Source organism: Stegodyphus dumicola, chromosome 9 (assembly GCF_044657685.1).
Source record: "Stegodyphus dumicola isolate Sdum_Otavi_A_Nest chromosome 9, ASM4465768v1".
NCBI lineage: Eukaryota > Metazoa > Arthropoda > Arachnida > Araneae > Eresidae > Stegodyphus > Stegodyphus dumicola.
In genome coordinates this window covers 146,798,280-146,822,115 of record NC_140776.1, presented here as the reverse complement: position 1 = coordinate 146,822,115, position 23,836 = coordinate 146,798,280, and positions in this window count along the sequence as shown.

The window sequence follows — 23,836 nt, the reverse complement described above, 5'->3', positions numbered from 1 at the left end:
TCTACATACGAATACGTCAATGTCAGAGAAAATTAATCTATCCCCATAGAATACTAAGATAAAAATTACATTTCTTTTCTTAACTTCTGGTTTAGCGTGATAGTGAAGTTAAATCTTCCAAACGTGTAACAAAATTATTAAATCAAATGATATAACTATTTAGTAAAAATTTGTTCTCAAGACTTTACGAGGCACTGTAAACGATAAAAAAGGAAAATATTTGAAAATTCAATGATTTGCAGTGGCAGTAAGGTAAAAAATGGTAATATTCAAACGGTTCTAAAGGTTACCAATAGGGTGTTTCACAAAAACGGTTTATGAAAACACGAACACATCACAGCCACCCACAAATAACTTCTGTCAAAACTGAAAATTCTACACTCAAAATTTACTTTGAATTCAGGAAAAGAAACTTTAGGGGTTTCGAAATGAAGGTACTCATGTAAACTTTCCGGAATGAAATGTACAGTATTTCAGGAAATATTCATTTAACTTCTAACTTGTTCGTAATTTTGTTAAATCATATGTAATGAGCGTATGTGAGACACGAAAATGCATTCGTATGCGAAAAAATAACAAACATTTAACTATCTGACAATGAATCAAATTTCATTTGAAATGTAATGGCATGAAAAGTAGTATAATATATCTGTATGGAAAATCTTGATGATAATTTCTGGTGTGTTTTTTTCGAATAAAAAAAATAGTTAAAGGCTCCTAGGTTAGTAATGAACTACTAAATTCGGTCAATTTTCATCAAAAACGCCGTAAGAAGTTCTCCGCACTAGTAAAATATTACTTAAATTCTCTAGCTTTGAGAATTTAAGAGAATTTTCCCGCAGACACTGGCAAGACCAACGGCTGTCTAGTCAATACAGGATAACTATGTGTTTAATAGGTTACTTCAAAGCTATGAAAGAAATAACAGTTGGGTAAAAAATATGGACATTTTCAAGAAACAATTGTTCTCTTATGTCCTTTTGGCATTATAGTTATAAACAAAATGCAAAAATTTAGTAAATACGTAGATAAATCTCAGGAAAAAATGGTAAATTAGCATGAAATGTTTACTTGTTGGGTTTATATTTATTTTAACTAACATTTATTTTAAGTTTAAACTATCTTTCCTGTCAAGCCTTACTTTCCCCCTGGAATTGCCAATGCAAGAGTATGTAAATTTTAGTAGAACGCGCAAGAATTCAAATTGTCAGCGGAAGTAATCTGAGTTAAATAGAAGGGAAACGAGTTCGAAAGTGTGCTTTTCTTGCTTCACGAGCGTGGAGGTGGCTAGTTAGAAATTGAAGAACCACGCGTTTCGGCCTGTGTGCTTGCCTCGGCAGATTGTTAATCTTTCAACGCAATATTCAGAAGTTTGCTGAATTATCAGCGGTATCTTAGAACGCGGTGAGGTTACTTACGTTTAGAGAGCCTCGTAGTTAGTCACTTGTTAGTATTCTTTTTTTTTTTTTAGTTTCTTATTTTTATTTTACCGCTGGGTCGGCGTAGTTTCTGAGCGTCAAGAGCACGCATTTGTAATTTCTAAAGTTGAATAAAAAGGGATTTAAACCCTTCTCAAGACTTTGTCTACTTTCCAGTTCTTAGCAGTCACCACTATTGTTGCGTGCAGGTTGGAAGCGCGCAACATTACATACTTAAAGTGTCTATGTAAAGTTGGAAAACAGTGATCGTAATACATTTGAAAAATAGTTCATATACAGTGCATTAAAATTTTGCACCCGATCTATGAATTCATGAAAATTAGCCCAAAAAGTCATTTATCACGCTCGCTTTCTTGCAGTATATTCTCTTGTGGTTTTAATCTTTTTGCTTTTGAGTTGTATTATTTCTGAATCTGAAGCTTTAAAACACAAAATCACTCTGATTTATCAACTTGCGTCTAAATGTAAAGTACAGTCAACCAAAATGGAAGATTTTAGCATAAGTAAATGTACTACAGACAAAATAAAATTAAAAATTCATCATTATTTTTCATGCTCTGTTCATGAAACTAGTCCTGACTTAAACCATTCGGAACATTTTCAGAAAACATATTCGTTTCTTGTTCATGTTTTTGCATACTCAGATACTAATTTTGTTTGAAATATGGGATATTCTTGTTCCATTTTATATTTCACTGTTAAAGTCTGGCTTGGGAAAATTGTTTTCCTTGGAAATGGCATACTTGTCCTATATGTCTGTGACTGTTCTAATAAATTACATTACTAACAAGTGTGAATAAAATCCCTAGTTATACAGGAATTATCTTGAATGTTTCCTTAATCTGAAAGGCAAAATGTAACCCATGTGCAAAAATAGAGCAAGTTTATCTTAAAAAAGTTCTCCACGAATACATCTTTTTCTCGGTCCTTACATGCTTTTCTGTATTTATCACTCAAGTTCATTGTGTACCTTTCTTTCATCTAATTTGTGAAGTATTCCTCTTTGAATACTAACATTTGAATTTGTTTAACTGATTTTAAAGTACATGTATATTTTGGTCAATGCGTGGGGGAAATGAGGAACTGTGGCCCTGAGTGTTCTAAGCATTCCATACTGTATTTTTCTTAAGAGTACAGCTCAGTTAAAAGAGAAATGTGTTTCGTACTTTGTGAAAATTTTATTTACTTTTTATGTGTCATGCTCATGATAAATAAAGATGTTATGCATGTGCGCAGGACTGCGTGGCTCCAATGTTTAATTAAAATAATGCTTTTCAAAAAAGTGTAGTCTTTCTTATGACATATTAGAAATGCGTTAAAATTTTTAAAGTTGGTGACTATAGTAGATCATTATATGGACTTTCTGTCATTATTACCTATTTTGTATAATTATTTGTGTGTAATTTTATTTATTATCTATGAAAAGTTAAATGTCAAAAAAGCTGTAAAAGTTCATTAGTAAGCAATGTCAGTTTGAAATTTCTATCTTAAAATTATTTGTGTTAGGTCTTTTATGTTAATTACTATGTTAGATCATAATTTGGAACTCTACTCAATATTTCGTGTAATGTATCATAACTATGTAGGAGTCATTTGTCAGGTATGATAAATTAAATTTCGTTCTCAAAAGGCTGTAAGAGTTCAGTGCTAAATAAATTATTGACAATGGGAAATATGGGTATATTTCAGTTAAAATACAATGAATACGTTAAAAATATTCCAAGTTAAAAAATTTTTATATTCCAAATTGGGAAAAAGGCGATAAAGTTTCATTTCCATGGCTGAATATTAATGCCATGTGTATTATAGACTTTAAGTTCTTCACAAAATGTGACTATAATTCAAATTTAAAATAATTCATTACAATGTGGATATTCTTCTCTGTAGTTAAAATATAATTCAATCTTCTGTACCTTGTTAAGAGAGTTAGGCTGTGATAAGTTGAAATAGAGTAGTGTTTATAAAGTTCTGCGGTAAATGGTGGAATCATATTAAGAATCCGAGTGACGTTTTCACATGAAGGAAAAATCAAGGTTCAGTGTATGTTTCGTGATTTAAGTAGGATGTGTGCAAGAAAATACAAGATATTTTTCGTAAAATATTTCAAAGAGTTAGCAAAATTTGTGTTAGTAGTATAAATGAATCTTACTGAATAAAAGGGAGTGTTCTGAATATATATGTATAAATGTCTGTAGAGTAAAATAAGAAGAAATGAAGTACTATTGGTATGTATCTAAACTTAACTGGGTAGAAATGCTCCATGCATTGGTTTGAGTTGGTTTCATACCATGAAAATTTATTGCTCCTTGTAAGATTTGTTTTAAAGTTAGTAAGTCTTACAATAAAGAAACATGTGTAAGTCTGTATTTATTATGGGAAAAAGGAATCAGAAATACAGCATAAATATGTTTTATAAGTTAAATATAAGGGTAAATGTGTAAATGGAAAGTGTAAAAATTACATTTGTCAGACATAGTTTGGTGAATCCTTTAAATAAAAGTAAGACGTGTAAAAGGGAATCAACAAAGTTTTGTATAGTTGGCCAAAAAAGTTAATACAGTCATTAATAGTTAGTACAATGCATTAGAAGGAAAAGTTCTGAGTATCTCCAACTTAGTAGTAAAAAAGTAAGAAATGTAGTATTCCAGTTAAACTATATAGAAAGAGCATTGTGTATATTGGCTTAATGTTACAGAAAATATTATCTAGTGAAGTTATATCCATGTAAATTCCAGCTTAAAATTTCAAAGACGGAGAAATGTAGGTAAGTTTACTTTTAGAGAAATGCAAATGTAACATCGTATTGTATTTAAAACAAGGGAAAAAGTTAAGGGTAAAATAAAAAATGTAACAAAAGTAATTTGTGTAAACAAAAAAACTCAAAAAAATTAAAATTATGAAAAATATTACTTTTGTAAAAAAATTAAGTTAAAAATGTAGTAACACCTTTTTTTAAAGTAAAAAGCGGAAAGGAAAATTAAATTTCTAAAAATAAATATTACTTTTGTAAAACCAAAAAAAAAAAAAAGTTTAAACAAAAAATTAAAATAAAGTAAAGTAAAAATACGAAAAGGAATAAATTTTGGAAAGAAAAAAAAAAAAAAAAAAAAAAAAAACTTTTGCAAAATAAAAAAGTGAAAAGGAAAAATTCAATTCGTAAATAAAAATATTACTTTTGTAGAACCAAAAAGAAAATTGAATATAAAAAAAATTTAAAATAAAGTAAAGTAAAAATACGAAAAGGAAAAAAATTTCGAAAAAAAAAAACTTTTGCAAAATAAAAAAGTGAAAAGAAAAAATTCAATTTGTAAAAATAAATATTACTTTTGTAAAACCAAAAAGAAAATTAAATCTAAAAAAGTAAACTTTGCAAGATAAAAAGTAAAAAGAAAATTTAAATTCACTTTTGTGGAAGTAAACGTCATTTTACGAAAGTTAAAAATAAAATTTATGTTTGGGAAAGGGAAAATAATGAAATAAAAAATTAATAAATTAATTAATAACTTAAAAAAAGTAAGAATGAGATGAAAAATGAAAACAATTAAAAATATTTCAATAATAAAAAAAAATTAAACTGTGGGGAAATCTTACATTTAAAACAGCAATGAATAAAGTAATGATTAAGAAACCAAAAGAAATCCAGCCGTCGTGTAAATACAAATGTGTGACGCGGTTTTCATGTCAAAGCGCATGCTCAGACTTTCAGCCTTATGTCATCATTGGTGTAAAAAGTCAAAGGGCCAAAGAGAGTTTCAAATAACAAGTCTGATAAGAGGACCGGGTAGCCGAGCGGTAAAGCACTAGACTCCCATCCCAGTGATAGCGAGTTCGAATCTCAGCCGTGGAGTTATTTTTAAAATACAGGGAAACTGATACTAAATTCATTAAAAATGGATTAAAATATAATGGAATCAATTAAAACTAATTAAAAACAATGAGGGATTAAAATAATTAAAAAGGATAATTCATAATTAAAAATAATGAATAAAAATGATTAAATAACTAAAATAATAAAGGTAAATAAGGAAACTAATAAAGTTGACGTCACGTGGTTCAAGAGTTCGTTGCCACAAGCATAAAAATATCTGCCACAAAATATAAAGACTTTGAAAAGATCGTTGCCACAGAATGAAAACGGAACTATGATGACGTCATTCCAACGCGGGAAGGTATCCAAGATGGCGCTGGTTTCGTCACTTTCGGTTGTTACGTAATCCAAGATGGCGGAGGCCACGCCCGCTACAGCCTCGGGCGCCGCCCGGTTACCCTCGCCTACTACTCTGGTACCTAAACTCAAAAGGAACACTTTCAAACGTACCAGTATTTTGGATGAATCAGAAAGAGATGGAGAAAAATGCAATATTTTCACGAAGGGAACTGTACGAAATTTAAAACTCGATGGATAAAGGATAAAAGAGTTCTAAACACTGCTGATGATAGAGAAATATATCTGCTAATCACTTGTTTAGACATATCTAAGTATAATATACGAGAAAATTGCTAAGGAATATGTTAAATCTATATGGAAGAGAAGCACAACAGTTATTAATTATTTGATTAAATTCTTTTATGTTTTAATGCAGGGTCGACGAACTTTGTTTAGAAAAGTTTGTAGGGTCGTTCTCTGTTTTTCCACATAAGTTAAATTATATCCTACAATGAACCTGAAGAATTCTCGTACAGGCATGAATAAATACCAGCACAGAATAACGGTGAAAGTAACCTTTTATTAAATTCAAATAGTTAATAAACAGACAGGATCTTCGTGCGTTACAATGGCACCGTTAAACTTCAGGTGAAACTAAAAACGTAGAATATAATTCAAGTCAAAAATCTAAAATAAGTAGTGCTGGATATCACGTAAGTTAAGCCTAAGTGGACTCACAAAAACCTAACAGGCGTGATGATAATCCGAATGGTCAAGAGGTTGACTAGCATAACAGTGAAGCAACAACGAAACATGCGAAAACACGATCTGAATAAACACACGATCTGAATAACGCACGAAACACACGATCGAGCAAAAACACGATCTGAATAAACTCTGAGATTCACCCTGTAGAGTCATTAGGTTAATTGGAAGCAGAAAAGATAAAAAATATGCAACCGCCTTCGTCGGGAATCGAACCACGGACCTCTGGAATACCTGCCCAGCGTGCTACCGTTACACCAGGAAGACACGCTAGGGAAGGGGAAGAAATACCTTATAATCCTTTTAAATACGCTCTTCACTTAACTTACATCCTGGCGAGAAAATGTGAGGGGAAATTGAGAAGTTCAGTACAGGTATCAAACTTAAAATAAATTTGTTATGCAAAATAAGGGAAACCCTACAGGTCCAGATTATAAAAATTTTAGTTTCAACGGGCCAAGTAGCAAAGACAAAGATATGAATGGATGATTTTCCTATAGAGCAAAAAGAAAGTTTATTTTTTTATTATAAAGAAATGTTTTTATATAATATTTATGCGCATGTTGCTAATACTTACAAAAAGAAATAAAAAATTTACATTTACATATTAAAAACGTTATTATTAAATAGATTAAAATTTCTAACGTGAAGAACGTAATTGTTTTTTCTGAGATAATATTTCACCATATAACGAAGTTCGAAATAAGTACTTCCTGCCACTAAAGTTGTTTGCAAATGATCACCTGTTAATAATGACCTGAAATATGATTTTGCATACTTCATTTTTTCATTTTCGAAAATATCATTTCACATTGGTAACAACTCCCAAATGCGGATATCTATTCCCATATGATTTTAATTGAGCATATGATTTTAATTGAGCGTATTTATAAAATTGAGTTAAACAAAAAAACTAAAAAAAAAATGAATCAAAAACAGAGAAAATTACATGCATGATAAAGAGCTATTATTCTACGCCTTATGTAAACCATAATAATGATACTAATAAAATTACGTCCAAACATGTGGAAACCTCTAGATTCTACTCAAAGCACCCCCCCCCCCAAAAAAAAACCTGAAAGCTTTTAGATTTTACATATCACCCAAAGGGACTTTTTTTTTTTTTTTTTTTTTTTTTTTTTACGTTTTGTGAGTTACATTTATTTATTAAATATCATGTTCTTGGCACTTAAACCATAAAATTAATTCCAACAGCAATTTCACAAAATATTTAAATGAGCATATCTTTAGAATTTCCGATACACAGTAGCGAGAGCTGGAGATAAAAAGGTTTTTTTTTTTTTTTTTTTCCCGTACAGTGTTGCCATAAAATCATTGAGTTTCTTAATCAAAAACCCATAAATGCTTTACAAAGTATGGAATAGATAATAAAACAAATCCTAAACTCCAAATTTGGGCTTCCAGATGCCCATTTTCGGGTGGAGACGTATGTTATTCAAAATTTGGCGGCTCTAGGTATTGTTGTTCTATCACAATGCGAGAAACATACATATATTTATGCAGATTCTTCTTTAATTAATTTCTTTAAATATAATACAGGGCTCTAATATTTGGTGGCAACAATTTAAAAAGTGATTCACCGTTTATAGTGAATCAACGCAAAATGCCAAAACGAAGTTAATACCCCTTCCGGGCTAACGCCCTTTGGACTGAAAAGAAAAATGTTCACAATCAAGCTGAAAAGTAGGAAATGCTTAAAACGATATCTTTATTAAAAGCTTAACCATGTCATGATCCTAGCCTTCCTGTGCGTTATTTTCAGAAACAATTTGAAACACTGCAATCGAAAGATATGTCTGCGATCAAAAAGAAATAAATCTTATAGTTCCATTTTTCTAAATTCTGTATACCATTTAAAACTAATTATATATTATTTTTTAATTATAATTTAATTTTATTATTTAATATTTTTAAATTAAAACTTATAATTTAATTTTTCTTTCTTCGTTATAGTTTAGCTAATACGACATAACAAGAATGTTTAAAAAATTCTGTGAAATGAAGCACAGTTATGTTTGGTTGAAGCATGTATTTTTAATCCCATTTGTCAAAAAGCGGTTCTTATGTTAGGTTGGCCAAAAAGGTTTAAAAGTATTCAGATAATATTCATAAATTAGGAGATGAAAATATTATTTTTATAAAAATGTATCCTTTCTGCTTTGCTAACGTTACTTACGTTAGCACGGTTGCCCCCCTCCCTACTAAAAAATCTTGTTCATATATGCATTAGTCATAGGTCTTCCATACCGATCCATAGGTTTCTCATAACAGGTTTTCCATACTGATAGCGATGAAATACATATCTTGAGAGATATCTGTAATTTTTATCATTTTCAGTTCGCGTTTCATTTTTTTCACTGTCTGGCTGTATGTGCCTTTCTTTTTGTACTAAGCTTGTACTACTTCCTTTTGTACTTGAACCACCAGGAAGCTCTAATATCGCGAATTCTACAGTTTAAAATATCACTATTAGATAGAAATGCTTGCGATACAAAATTAGTTTAGTTCTATTTTTTGTTTACATTTCAGATTATTGCAATGCTTTGAAAAAAATCAGACTGTCAGAAAGCAATTACTTTTGATTATCTATTTATCAAAGCAGGAAATGTGAAAAACGAGCAATTCCCTCTTCAGGGTATAAACTTCGGACCTTACAGTTGCTAGTAGCCTGTGCTTCCAATAACACCCTGAAGACACACGGCAAGTACGTAGAAAATCATAAAAGTAGAAATAAAAATCCGCATATGGCGCCAGTGAGCTGTAAGTTGGCATGTCTGTTTGCGATAGTATGCCGCATGTCTCCTAGGTGGCAGCAGCCGGCAGATGCACAAACACCGGCGCAACAACAGTTGCAAAATGGCAGCCCCACTAGCCACATGCACCAGCGAGGAGCAGCGTTCTGTGATTCGGTTTTTGCAAAGTGAAGGTGTGAAACCGATTGACATTTTTAGGCGGATGAAGGTTCAGTAAGGAGATGCGGGTTTGTCTCAGCCACAAATCTTATGAATGGTACCGGAAATTTGCAAATGGTGTTACGTCCGTGGCCGATGCTCCACGCCCCGGCCAGGCTCGGCGCGTAGTGACTCCAGAGACCATTTCAGCCGTTGAAGCCATCGTTTTGGAAAACCGCCGTGTGACAATAGACGAAATTCCAGCATGTGTGCACATGAATCATGGATCGGCACATCATATTGTGCATGATGTTCTCCAGTTTTATAAGGTGTCTGCAAGATGGGTGCCCCGACAACTGACGCGTGAGCTGAAACAGTGACGTGTTGATGCGTGCGAAGACCTTTTGTGGCGTGCTGAACGTGACGGTAATGCTGTCCTGTCACGAATCGTCACTGGTGACGAAACATGGGTGCATTACCATCAGCCTGAAACAAAGCGAGCGAGCAAGGAGTGGCGCCACTCCTCATCACCGAAACCCAAAAAGTTTCGGACACAGCCGTCTGCAGGGAAGGTTATGCTGACCCTCTTTTGGGACGAAAAGGGCATCATCTTGGAACATCTTGGAAGCGCTGGAGGACTTGCATTGAACAAGGAGGGGACTATGTTGAAAAGTGATTTACTTCTGTACCTGTGTGACCAATAAATAATATTAAAAAAAAATAATTATGGTTTTCATTTGACTCCCCCTCGTATATAAGAAAAATGATTGCAATTAAATATTCAAAATTTTACTTCTGATTTAAACTGGCTTTAAAAAACTGAAAGAAAGTTCTCCCAACTCAGAAAGTAAAATTCAGTAAGTTAGAAGGTTAGTGGCAAAAGATAAAGCTTAATTATCTAATCCTGTAGGTTGTAAAAATGTGTTTCTCATCAGAGTATAAAAATTAATTATTTAAACTACAATTTGTGCATTTGAATGGTAGTATTCTACAACAGATGTGATCGGCGTTTGTACTGTCAGCATAATTAATAATGCCATATTATCATATACTTTTATTACAAACATTTCAAATTATACTTCACGTAAAAAATAAAATCTGATATTATCAAGAAATTCTATAGTAGCATACTGATTATGAACCTCTTTACTGTTCTTGCTTTCGAGTCCATATTTTATGGAAAAGTGTTTGCAAAAGGCTCAAAGAAGTTGGATTTTCCACCCCAACTTAAAAGAGAAGGAACCGCCGCGAGGAAGAACCGCCCGTCACTACTTTCGCCTACCATCACAGCAACATCGGAGAGCTTTCGGCTCGCCACATGTTTAGAATGCCCCCTTTTTTAATATATTCCTTTTTAAAATTTTACCCAGACGGCAAAATAACTAATATTTTGATCCGTTTTTCGGTATACCGTATTTCCTCACGCAAGTTTCAGATCCTGGTGCTAAAAAATTAGGAAGGAAAATACGCGAAAAATTGAGTGTATGATTTTGCCATCAGTAAAGAAATGCAAACACAACTGTCAAATATTCTAAAATTGAAAAACATTTCGAGTTTAGTTTTAATTTTAATTAACAGCAAAGATCTGATTTTATCAAACTGGCCACAGTGTGCATACTTTTTATTTAAAAAGAGAGACAAAATAACTACATGATTTCCAAGTGATTGACTTTCACTGAAGTTTTATTTCTTAGAAATCTGTTTCTTGAAATTTTTTGTTCAGTTTGCATGTCAACAGCAGTACGAGTGGATATTTCTTACTCAAGATATCAGTTGTCTGATGAAGTCCTACATCACAAGAATATAAGTTTACTTTAGCTTTTAAGTGGTAAACTGGAATCCAAAAAGTTAGATTGCAAGTCTGATACTTTTTGCATTGTATTATTGAACTTGATTTCTCTTCTGCAAATACCTCCTTCGAGCAGCTCTTAAAAGAAGGTATCTGGAGAATAATCTTCTGTACCTATTTTAAGTAGCTGTTCCATTTCACTCGCAGACTCTCACATACATGCGTGTTGGCGAGTTCCACGTTCGTGTCGTTATGCATACTGCTCGAAGTTTGCACGGGAACTACGATTCACTCCAGCTGAACGCGTTATCTACAGCTCAACAAAGCTCTGTATCACCTGAACACGAAATTTCAGCTCACACGTTCCGTTACAAAATTTGTTTATTTAAGTTCCCTCTGCCTACATATACACATTTCTGCTGGATATTTCTGTATCAGCCAATGCTTAAATCGCGGAGCCTACCGGAGCCTGGTTCCGGTGCTTCTCAGTTTTTAAGATAAATTACAAGTTTAGCCGAAGCGCACCGGAGCCCTAAATAAGATGAGCTCCGGTACTTCTTTTTATAAAACTGAATCACAATTTAAAGGGAAAAAATTTAGAATTCGTAACGTTTTAGTTTAACAATAAGCAGACTTTGCAATACTCTATTTCCCTAGACATACGAACTCATGAAAACATGAGACGTTCAAGTAAAATCCCCTTACTCACATGCGGAAACCTTTCCCTTTAAAAAGGACAATAAATTTGGGGGGGGGAGTTTGTTTAGGAACGCGCAAATTTCTCGCCATGCCATCGTATCTAGTGTATTGTTATCGATGCTTACAGTTAGTTATCCTCGTAGGAAGGAAAATTTGTGTTCTTAAATGTGCCTTAAGTGACAGCGAGTACAATAAGAGTGAAATACTGAGATAAACTGACTGAGATAAACTGCTCAAGCACGTCCTATACATTGTCTTCCTACAGTATCCACTACTGTGGGGGAAAGCGTAAACAGCAACTTTACATTCATCCTTAGGAGTCAGATTCAGGACTCATTTTACCCCTGACACACGTCTGCTTCATGGCTATAATTATATCAGCAGGAGAGCCGCGATTAAAGAGAACGTTCTTCCTCACCAAGATTCCCCTCATTTTTTGTTTCCACCCACTCATTCCCACATTCTGTTTCGCCCTGGAATTTTCATCAGCTATACTTTAAGTATATTTAATTTTTGTGATGATAAACAAACTTTTCTCCCTACGATCAGAGCTTAAATTGGGCCGGAGCCCACCGGTTCTCGCCTCCGGTGCTTCTTAGTTTTTGTAATAAACCATAATTCTAGCCGGAACGCACCGGGCACCAGAGCACCGGAGCCCTGAGAAGGCTGCGGCACTTCTCTTACGTAATTGAATAACAAATTCAGTAGAACTTTTATCTCGAAAATTTTATTTTAACAATAAAATTATATTAAAAATCGCTTATTAAATTTCAATTTATCTCTTTACATTTTATTAAATTTTAATTATTTAATTCAGTCTCTAATTATTTTAATAAATAATAATTAATATCTAATAATTATCAATTAAATTATAATTAATTATTATATAATAATTATTGATTAAATAACAATTTATAAACATTAATTAAATAATAATAACTATTTAATTTGATAATAATTAACTATTTAATTTTAAAATTATTAATGAGTTTAATAGTTATTTTATTTATTTATTTACTCTTGTTTCTCTTTGCTGACGGTCTTCCATAGGGCTCCGGCACTTCTAATCTTAGAACTTAAGCCCTGGTATCAGCCTGTATATTTTAATAATGTACACCTGTTTATTTTAATAATACATGCGTTAGTACTGATTGTTAAAGATGCACAAGCTTCATTGCTTCCATAAGGGGGACTTCATACAGTTATTGAGGGGGAAAATGATTCCGGTTCGTGTGATCCAGCACAAAAGGTGTGTAATTAAAGACCTGCAGCCCAGTCTCGTATTTTATGGACAGTCCCTCCGACGGAAGCAAACCAAGAAAATGGGACCGAATATCAGCCGATGGGCCAGCCAAACGCATCCGAAAAGAGATAGCGGTTCTAAATGACCTCTCCCGATTTTCAGCACCCGGGGGAAGCCGAGATATCAGAGAGCGAAATGGAACGGGCGGCTCCCCCGGGATCACCCCCCAAACCTACTCGGGCGTCATTTTTAAAATGTCATCACCCACCGACCTCCTCGCTTTGCATTTCGTGACTGGAACTCCGATATGCGTTTTATAAACGACGTTCGCTGATCTTTAACTCGGATTCCATACACTCTGAGGAGATAAGTTTCGCGTAATGCATGGAAATACACCTCAGAGGGAAGAGAACTATGTGGGCATTGCCTTTGAAACAAAATTTCAAACTTCCTGCTTCCAACAGCGAGAGACTTCAAGTACTCGGACGTTCTTCAATTATTTAAAAACGAAATGAATAAAATGGCGATGCCAAATTAAAGTTGGTATAAACTATGTCCAAGAAACGGAGTTAAAAGATGCGGATAGTACTTACAAAATACACCTTTAGAAAAATCCTATATAACTTTGCTATTAATAGTTGACATCCGCGTTGTGCAGTATGTCTTCTTTATCTCGATAAGTGTCCGGAAACTTAGATAATCAGTTTTCTCAGGATAAGGGACTTTCACTTGTGATATTTAAGTTTTATATTAAGTTCTATCTTATGTTTCTAGGCTCGGCGTGATACTAATTAGTTCATGCAATGTGAATGTAATTTAAAAGTGGCTGCGGTTTTTTACCCGTGAGCTTATTGAAGTTGTTTGATGAATCTGCCATCGGCATAACTCCAATTCATCATGTGCTCGAAATCGTGCTTATTCGTCCGCTGTCGTTCCCTATCGACATCTCTTTCCGTTTCATCCTTTTTTCAAAAAGTCACTTCTTGAGGCAGGAATCGCCCTATTTTCATCAATTAAAACGACTTAGGTGAAGCGTACTTTTCTGCTTTCATCTGCCTTAGCTTTATATAACCAATATATTGTGAAATTTTATTTTACAAATTTCTTTCTAATGTGTATTCATGTTGGATTGCCACGTTTGTTCGAATATTAGTGCTAGATTGCTAAGTTTATAAATACAGGCTTCGATAAACTCAGAATCATGTTTTAAACAGATATATGAATGGAACTATCAAAAAGTAAATTTAGAATAATGATATGTAATTGAACACAAAACTTCATTTCACGCTTGTGCACCATTCTAAAACTACTTCACACCAGTGGCAGGCATATTGATTAGATTGCTCAGTATAACGAGCAAATGAACATTTATCACGTAATGTTTCCGGTCTCAATAAATGACTGTCTGAATAATGCTGTTTCGAAAAGAGGATGAAATGGGAAAGATTCCATCGATAAGAGGTAAAACGCTACTGAGAAAGCTATCTGAGAGTAGGGAAAACCGCTGTCTGATCTGCTAGCTTACCCTTCACTGCACTTTGAAAGAACATTTCTGGGAATCTTCGCTTCTATGAAATCTTAGGAAGAACTCCCAGAGGTATGTCCTCGCTGAGCGAAACCGGTCTCGGACACTTAGCCGACAACCACTTAACCGACAGGACACTTAACCGACTTCAGTTAGCCGACAAGACATTTAGCTTACAGGGACACTTAGCTGACATAGACACTTAGCCGACAAGACATTTAGCCTACAGGGACACTTAGCCGACATAGACACTTAGCCGATAGGACATTTAACCGACATGGACACTTAGCCGACAGGACATTTAGCCGACAGTGACACTTCGCCGACAGGACATTTAGCCGACAGGACATTTAACCGACACGGTCACTTAGCCGACACGGACACTTAGCCGACAGGACATTTAGCTGACACGGACACTTAGCCGACTGGTTATTTAGCCGACACGGACAGTTAGCCGACAAGACACTTAGCCGACAGGGCATTTAGCCGACACGGACAGTTAGCCGACAGGACATTTAGCTGACGGGACATTTTGCTGACACAGAGAGTTAATCGTCATGCTACAATTTAAATCTTAAAATTTTGCGTACGCGTAAAAGTACGTACGCGCAACACACCGTTGAGCGCAACTGTTTGGGCTGGAAATTTTCCGTCCAAATTAGAGCATGGAGAAATGCTTTCTAGGGAAAATTTTTTACGGCGTCAAGCGTCGCCATGTGAGATAAGTCTTTTAATGCTAAGGAAGTCATTTTCTTCTATTTCAACTCCAAATGTGTTATAGATTTGAATTAGGATATTTTTATAATCACATCGTAACCTTAACGTAAGGGAAAGCAGTCTGTAGATGTAAATTTTATGAAGAAAGTCTCTTTTAATTTGTTCACATTTTATTTTCCAAAATCCGCAAATAAAGTGATGCTAGTTTTAGATTATATTTTCTTTATTAGCGCAGCGGTAAAATCATTAACACCGGTAATTTGGTCCGGAATTCGAATTCCCTATGTGTAACATGCATAAGAGCCAGTTTCCCTCAGGAATTTCTCCACGCGTGCATACTTAGGCATATGGTTCTCGACTGCTTTGCCGTAATCAAATAAACCAAACATTTGTATTTCACAGTTAAGGGGTGTTGGAACCCCAAAATCTTAAAAAAACTGTGATTTCGGATTTTTGCATTTTCAAGTTCTTTACTCTTTTATCTTTCTAAAACTACCATTCTTTAATCTCTATGAAAGTTAGAACTGTAAAAAAAAAATCTAGTTTTAATTTGTCATCTACTGCTTTGATCAATGAGGATTTTTACATAAAAACGCGTTTTTCTCCAAACGTGATTTTTTTTATACTCGAGATACCTTTTCTCAGGAACTACTGCTTACAGGTATCTTAAATTTTTATGGCTTATTTACTAGATTCCCTAACATTTACTGAAATGAGCTTTTTGTCATAAACTCAGAAAAAAAAATTAAAATTTTTTTGTGTGAGGAAAGTGCTAAATTTTACTATGCCTAACAAAATATTCTGTAATTTACTCTAAAATTCAAAATACTTCAAAAGCTCATTTCAGTATAATCAGATAGGTATACTTTGATTACAGAAAAAACTTGAAGCTTGTATCTACAGCAGATTTTGAGAAAAGGTACATCGAAAATGGCCAATTTAACATTGTCGGTATAGGGGTTTCTGATACCCCTTAAGCAATACTAGGAGCGATAGCTTTCCAAGACTTTGATTTAACTTCTGTCGATTTCCGTTAGGTGTATCACTCGTTTTTTAGTTAAAGTGTAGCGTTCCTCCCTTTTATCTATTAACTAAGTGTGGAGGAACTTAGTAAACTACTAATGGAATAATCGCTTAAGTCCAGAAACAGAAACGTAGAACTCAAGAAGGATTAATTACCATTTATTGCTCAAACTAAAAGTGTGCAGACGGCCCCTTTCTCAGGACGTACAACAAAGCCTCCACTTGGAGTTAAAAATATAAGAAATAACAATTGAACTAATAATTAACTAAAGAGATTTAGCCGAAGCTAACACAATTTCTAACTAGTTGGCCTCTAATATTTAATTAGCTAGCGAAGCTATCAAAGGCACGTAATATGGGCGAGCGTAGTAACTAACAGTTTAGAGAGAAGTGGCCAAAAGGCAAACGCGCGTTATTCTGAAACTTCTCTTTCTCAAAGTCAACGGAACTGCGATTTAAATACCATTCCTTCTCATTTGCATTAAACACGATTCTAAAAACTCATTCTGGTAAGGAATTGTAAGCTGATATTAGGAGAGCTAGAAAAGGAGCTTTAACATACAAGTAAAAATAACTGTTATAAACTTAGGATAAACTTTACAAAAGTATTTTAAGGTCTCCTAAATTCGAGGCTTTTCGAGACTAGGTGGTAAACACGACATATCGAATCTTTATTAATAAAAAGTATAATCTAAGAGTGCCTAAGTAGGGAGAAAGTCGAAATATTCAGCGTACGACTTTCCAGTTGGAAGTTTGTGCTATTCCCCGTTAATGTGAGACGTTTCAGCAAATGATAAACGTAATTTCATGAGAGAAACATTATTTAAGAGAAATTTTCAAGCATTATTTGTTCTTATTTATCAATTAACAGGAAATGCACTCGATGAAAAGGAAACGTGATTTCATGTTTAGAGGGAATCATTAAATTATTTTTATAAAATGACTTAAATAACGTTAGTATGACTCAGCTTAAAAGTTTTATATAAAAATAGATTCAATTGTTTCAACTATTAATTTAAATATTTAATTTTGATTAAAAATTTTAAATAATGTTTAAAGATTTATTATATTAAAAATGTCTTCACATTATACATAAAAATAATTATGAAATGTTTTAAGTACTTCATAAGAAACGATAATATCAAAATTACATTTTGGTACTATGTGTAAATTAACATGATTCAAACTGTTAAAAAAAGGAAAAAATAACTTAAAATGTATTGTTCTGCTTTTAGTTAAAAAAAATTAACTCATGGTTGGTTGAAAACTACGAATATATATACATGTATGTGTATGTATTATAAGAGAAGGGTATTGAGAACATCTAGCTTTTCTATCCCACTATAGTCATAATATTTGTACGAATATTATATAAATTTTTCTTAGCTTTCTTCCTTCTCCCGTTTTTTTTTACACATTTTAAAAAACATGTCTTACTCAGGAGCAAGTTACTTAGTCTGTTTATTCAAAAAAAAAAAAAAAAAAAAAAAAAAAACGTAAAACGAACGAGGAATTTTATCATTCATTGATATATGTTACGGCAAAGTATGAAACGCCGGCATTCTATAGATACTCATTATATATAATTGTATGTAATGCATTGTATATATTGCCTGACATTTTTAGGCAAAGTATGAAACACCAGAATTATTACATACTTTCCCTAGGCATTGTATATAATACTGAGGCATTCTATAAAATGACAAATGCTATTTAGGCAAAGTAGGAAAAAATGTCTCGATAAGACTATTATATAAATGATGTGCACTCCTCAAAAATACAAATGTTATTCTTAAAAAATAATGAGAGTGCCATTAAAACAATTTATTCAAAGTACGTAAAGAAAAATAAAAGTTGTAAGTAGTGTGAAACATAGAGTTCAGGGGCAGGAGGCGGAGCGCGGAGCAAGCTCGCAGGCGAGTACGCGGTGCAAATTCAGAGGCGGTGCAAGCGAAGGCTAATTGATAAGTATTTCGGGGATTCTTCATTTAACTGATAAGATGACGTCACACTTTGATAAGAGATTATCTTTTATTGATTTTATGGAAGTTCTTTGTTAATCAGTTTTCAGCCTTTGTATTTTTTCTTTGTGTTCCAGTTATTTTACTACATATATGATGGTTATTTCCTAGCTGCCCTTAACGGCGCTTATTTTCAAATTTAATCATTGATTCAGAAGTTCTTAATTTTAGATGCTATTTTCAACTAGTTTCATACTTTTCAAACTTTCGTAATTTTTTAAGTGTTCTAATTTTAAACTTGTTCATTCATTATATTTTAATACCATATACCTAACTTTTACTTGACTTTAGATGTAAATTTTAACTTCTTTTCTACTTTTTAATGTTTTTAGTTTCAAACATACTCTGAATTTTTAACTAATTTGCTAGATTTTCACACTATGTACATAATTTTCATTTAATTTTTAACTATTTCTTACGTTTTAACTTTCGTAATTTCAAACATATCCTTAACTTTAGCTTAATTCCTCTATTTTCTTACCATATATATGAACTTTATTTAATTTTAGATGATATTTTTAACGTGTTTCATACATTTTAAACCTTCGTAATTTTTAAAGTACTCTAATTTTGAACTTGTTTATTGCATCTTCCTACCATATACATGAACTTAAATTAATTTAGATGTATTTTTTATACATTTCTGACACTTGTTTCTTTGTAGTTTCCAAAATACTCTAAATTTTAGCTCTTTTTTTATAATTTTCGATTGTAATCACGCTTTTGATTTTACTATTTCAGCTAAATTTACACGATTCAATGTCTTAAATATAGAGACAGTTTTCAATTAAACGTTTTATTTTAGAACCTTTAACTGTTATTCCAACACAATTCGTTGAATAGCCTTACTTGTTTATATTTTAGTACTGTTTTAATTCGTCTACTGTACAATTCATCATTCTGTAGTACTGAGGACTGATTCTACTATTTTCCTTCATTATTAACTTCATTCGCATTTTCAAACTTTAACATTTCTTGCATATTATGGTATTTTCTTACATCATTTATATCTGAATATATATTTTTAAGCCCTTCAGTATTACCAATGTTTAGTTTTGAACCTCGATTGCTATTAAGCTAACTTGATAGGCTCCGAATTTTTAGAATGGATCCTCAGTTTTCATCTATAATTTAGAACCATTTTCACTGATTCATTTACACATACAGAAATCTTTCATATTGTTTTTGTTGTATCATAAATTATAATACGACGTTTAGCTTAAGAGAGCTTCTCCTGACGCATGCGCCGTTCGCGTTTATCCGCGCGGTGATGAATGATGACGTAACTGTTTATTACGTATGTATGTATATGTATACCATTCTTACTTCTTCCCCCTTTTTTCTGTGCTGTACGTAACTATGTTTAAGTTAATCTCTGTCATTAAAAATGTTCATTGATATTACAATCTATTTAGGCTTATTTATTTCTTCAATGGTTATGGGCCCAGGAATGTTTCAACTGTGCCTAATTAGCAAAATATTTATTTTAAAATGAACATTTTGAAGTTTTCGAGCATTGAACTCTTAAGCCTAATTCAGTGCAAGAACTGTTACGTCTAATCAACGGTAAGAACTGATCAGCGTTCAGTTAAGCCTATTTTTATAGCGCTCAATCTTGTTTTTTGGCTGTGAGAGACTGTATTACATTATGTCGCATTTGACTACTATAGAAAAGCTCGGAAAAGATAATTTTGACAGTTGGAAATTACAAATAGAAGCAGTATTGATTAAAAACGACCATTGGGATTATGTAACCGGTAAAGTGCTAAAACCTGCTGAAGGAACCGAAGACGAAAAGAAATGGCTCCAAGCTGATCAAAAAGCTCGCGCAGATATAATTCTTGCAATTAATCCTAGTGAACTGTGTCATATAAAGCATTGTGTGACATCAAATGCTGTGTGGAATAAACTCAAAGCCGTATATGAATCGAAAGGACCTGCGAAGAAGGCTACATTATTAAAACAGCTTTTATTTAGAAAAATGGTGGAAAGCGAAACGATGTCTGAACATTTGAATAATTTCTTCGAAATAGTTGATAAGCTTAAACAAATGGAAATTGACATAGCTGATGATTTATTATCGATTCTTCTGCTCTTTAGTATTCCAGAAAATTTTGAAAATTTTAGATGCGCCATCGAATCAAGAGATCAGTTACCTAGTCCCGAATCTTTGAAAATCAAAATGTTAGAAGAATGGGAAGCAAGAAAAGGGAAAACGTCTCAAGATTCACAGAATGCATACTATACTGATTATAAAAGAAGAAATCAAGAACAGAAGAAAAATGAAAAATGGAAGGTAAATTCAAACAAAAATTTTCCAGCTGAAAGAAATTTTTGGAACTTGAAGTGTAATTACTGCTCGAAAATTGGGCACAAGGCATCTGAATGCAGAAAGAAAATAGCTGATAGAAAATATGCGCAATCAAATAAGGGAAATCAAGGTTCTATGATGACTTCTCATTACGAAGAGCAGATTAGTTTAGCAGTAAACAATGCTTATCAGAAGACCTCCTCATGGTGCTTAGACAGTGGCTGTACATCTCACATGTGCAATGACAGAAGGTTATTTTCAGAATTTCACCCTCTAACGAATTCAACCATAAAGTTAGCAGTTAACAAAACAGCAAAAATTACAGGAATTGGAACTGTCCTTATAACAGTACCTAACGGAAATAAGACAATTAAACTTACGCTCAAAAATGTGTTATGTGTTCCGGAATTAAAATGTAATTTGCTGTCAACATCTAAAGCTACTGCAAATAATCGTTCAGTGATTTTTACAGAACGACATGCTAGAATAATAGAACCAAATGGATCTATACTAGTGCAGGCTATTCGTCATGGTGATCTTTATTATATACATCCAAGCACTGAAACAGCTGCAATAGCACAGGTAAGTGATTTTGTAAAGTGGCATCTTAAATTAGGTCATTTAAATGAGTCTGATTTGAAAAGACTTAAGTCTGATAACATGGTTAGAAATTTAAATTTTAATAACACTGAATCTCTAAAAGACTGCAAAGTCTGTATCAGAGGTAAACAAACTGTGCAACCTTTTCAAAAAGAATCAAAATTTCAAAGTAATGAATTACTGAACTTGATTCACTCAGATTTGTGTGGACCTATGAGAGTCCCATCCCATGCTGGTTCGCGTTATTTTGTTACTTTCATAGATGACAAATCGCGTTATGTCGAAGTCAGTTTTCTTAAAACTAAAGATGAAGTGAAAAATGCATTCATTAAATACAAAGCTGCGGTCGAAAATCGTCTAGGAAAGAAAATAAAAATCCTTCGGACTGATAACGGTCTCGAATATCTCGGAGAAGAATTTAATAAATATATTCAAGAATGCGGGATTAAACGAGAATTCTCTGCACCAATGACTCCTCAACAGAATTCGAGAGCTGAACGCATGAACCGCACTTTAACTGAAATGGCCAGATGTTTGTTACTACAAAGTAATCTTTCCGAATCCTTTTGGGCTGAAGCGTTGAACTGTGCTGTTTATATTCGTAATCGTTGCCCGAATCGAAGCCTGGGAGTAAACAAAACACCTTATGAATTATTTTTTGGCATCAAGCCAACTGTATCTCACTTCAAAGTATTCGGACAAAAATGTTTTGTACTTAATAAAAGGTCTAAAGGGAAATTCGATCCTCGATCAGAAGAACATATATTTGTAGGATACTCAAATGAATCGAAAGCATACAGGCTGTGGAATAAAAATTCCAGAAAAATCGTTATAAGCCGAGATGTTAGATTCATTAATGAATTTGAAAACTGTACAAATTATGATAAAGATTTAGAAGTTTTATTTCTCGAAAATATTCCTGATAAAAAGAAGGAAGAACCTCTGAATGTAAATCAAATACCGGCTGATGAAATAACAGAAGACCCCTCAAATATGGCAGAAGCATCTGCTGAATCATCTGATAATGAAGATTCTGATTCCGAAGCACTACCTGAAATGCAGATTAAAAGGGGGCCAGGTCGTCCAAAGAAAGTCAAGACTGGGAAGCCAGGAAGACCAAGAAAGGAGTACCAAAATATAAACATAGAAAAGGAAGAAGCACAAATTGCTGAAGAAGATACAAATCCGACATTAGAAGAAGCATTAAATGGAAGTTATGCTGAAGAATGGCATAAGGCTATGCAAAGTGAGTATGAAGCACTTGTTAAAAATGGTGCATGGAAATTAGTAAAGCGACCACACAACAAAAAGGTAATAGGATGTCGCTGGGTTCTTAGAACGAAATATAATGCAGATGGAACAGTTCAAAAGAGAAAAGCTCGATTGGTTGCTAAAGGATTTGCACAGGAACCCGGAATTGATTTTAATGAAACCTTTGCTCCAGTAGCCAGAGCAAGTTCTATAAGAACTGTGATTGCATACAGTGCTGAACAAGACCTTATGTTATTTCAACTAGATTTTGTTATGGCTTATGTTAACGGAGATTTAAAAGAAGAAATTTTCATGGAACAAGCTAAAGGTTTTGAAGACCAAAATAATCCTGATTATGTTTATGCTTTGCAAAAGTCTCTTTATGGTTTGAAACAAAGTGGAAGACAGTGGTATGAAAAATTAGACAAAAAACTCAAAAACTTTGGATTACAACCATTACAATCAGATAAGTGTGTATACAGGATGAAAACATCTCAAGGTGAGTTAATTCTAATTTTATATGTGGATGACTTAATAATAGCAACAAATAGCTGTGATTTATATACTGAACTTAAAGGTTATCTTTCTAAAGAATTTCATGTTAAAGATTTAGGCAAACTTCGTTATTGTCTTGGAATAGAATTTAATCAAGATGTAAATAATAATTCTATTAGTTTATCTCAGCAGAAATATGTTGATAATATTCTACGAAGGTTTAATATGCAAGATGCAAAACCAGTAGCAACTCCTTTAGATCCTAGTATAAAATTAAGTAAAATGTGTCCTTCTGAAACTGAAAAGGAAGAAATGAACAATGTACCTTATCGCCGTCTAATTGGTTCGCTTATGTATCTTTCTGTGTTTACTAGGCCGGATATTACATATGCCGTCAGTCACCTGAGCCAATTTAATAACAATCCTGGAAAATTACACTGGTTGGCTGCAAAGCGCGTTCTTCGATACTTAAAAGGAACTAAAAATTATTGTTTAAAATTCCGAAAGACTGGAAAAGCACTTATTGGATATACCGATGCCGACTGGGCGTCTGATGTTAATACTAGAAAATCGTATACAGGTTACCTATTCAAGCTAGCTGGAAATCCGATAACATGGGAATCACGAAAGCAACAAACTGTTGCATTGTCAAGTACTGAAGCAGAGTACATCAGTCTTTCAGAAAGTGCCAAAGAAGCAGTTTATTTACGTCGTTTTCTTAAAGAATTAAATTTTACTGCTGATTATCCAACCATTATATATTGTGATAATCAAGGTGCACAGAAGCTTATGAAAAATGCTGTTCATCACTCACGCACTAAACACATAGATATTAGACATCATTTCATTCGTGAAATTTATGAAAGAAATGAAATAGACGTTAAATATGTGCCAACAGA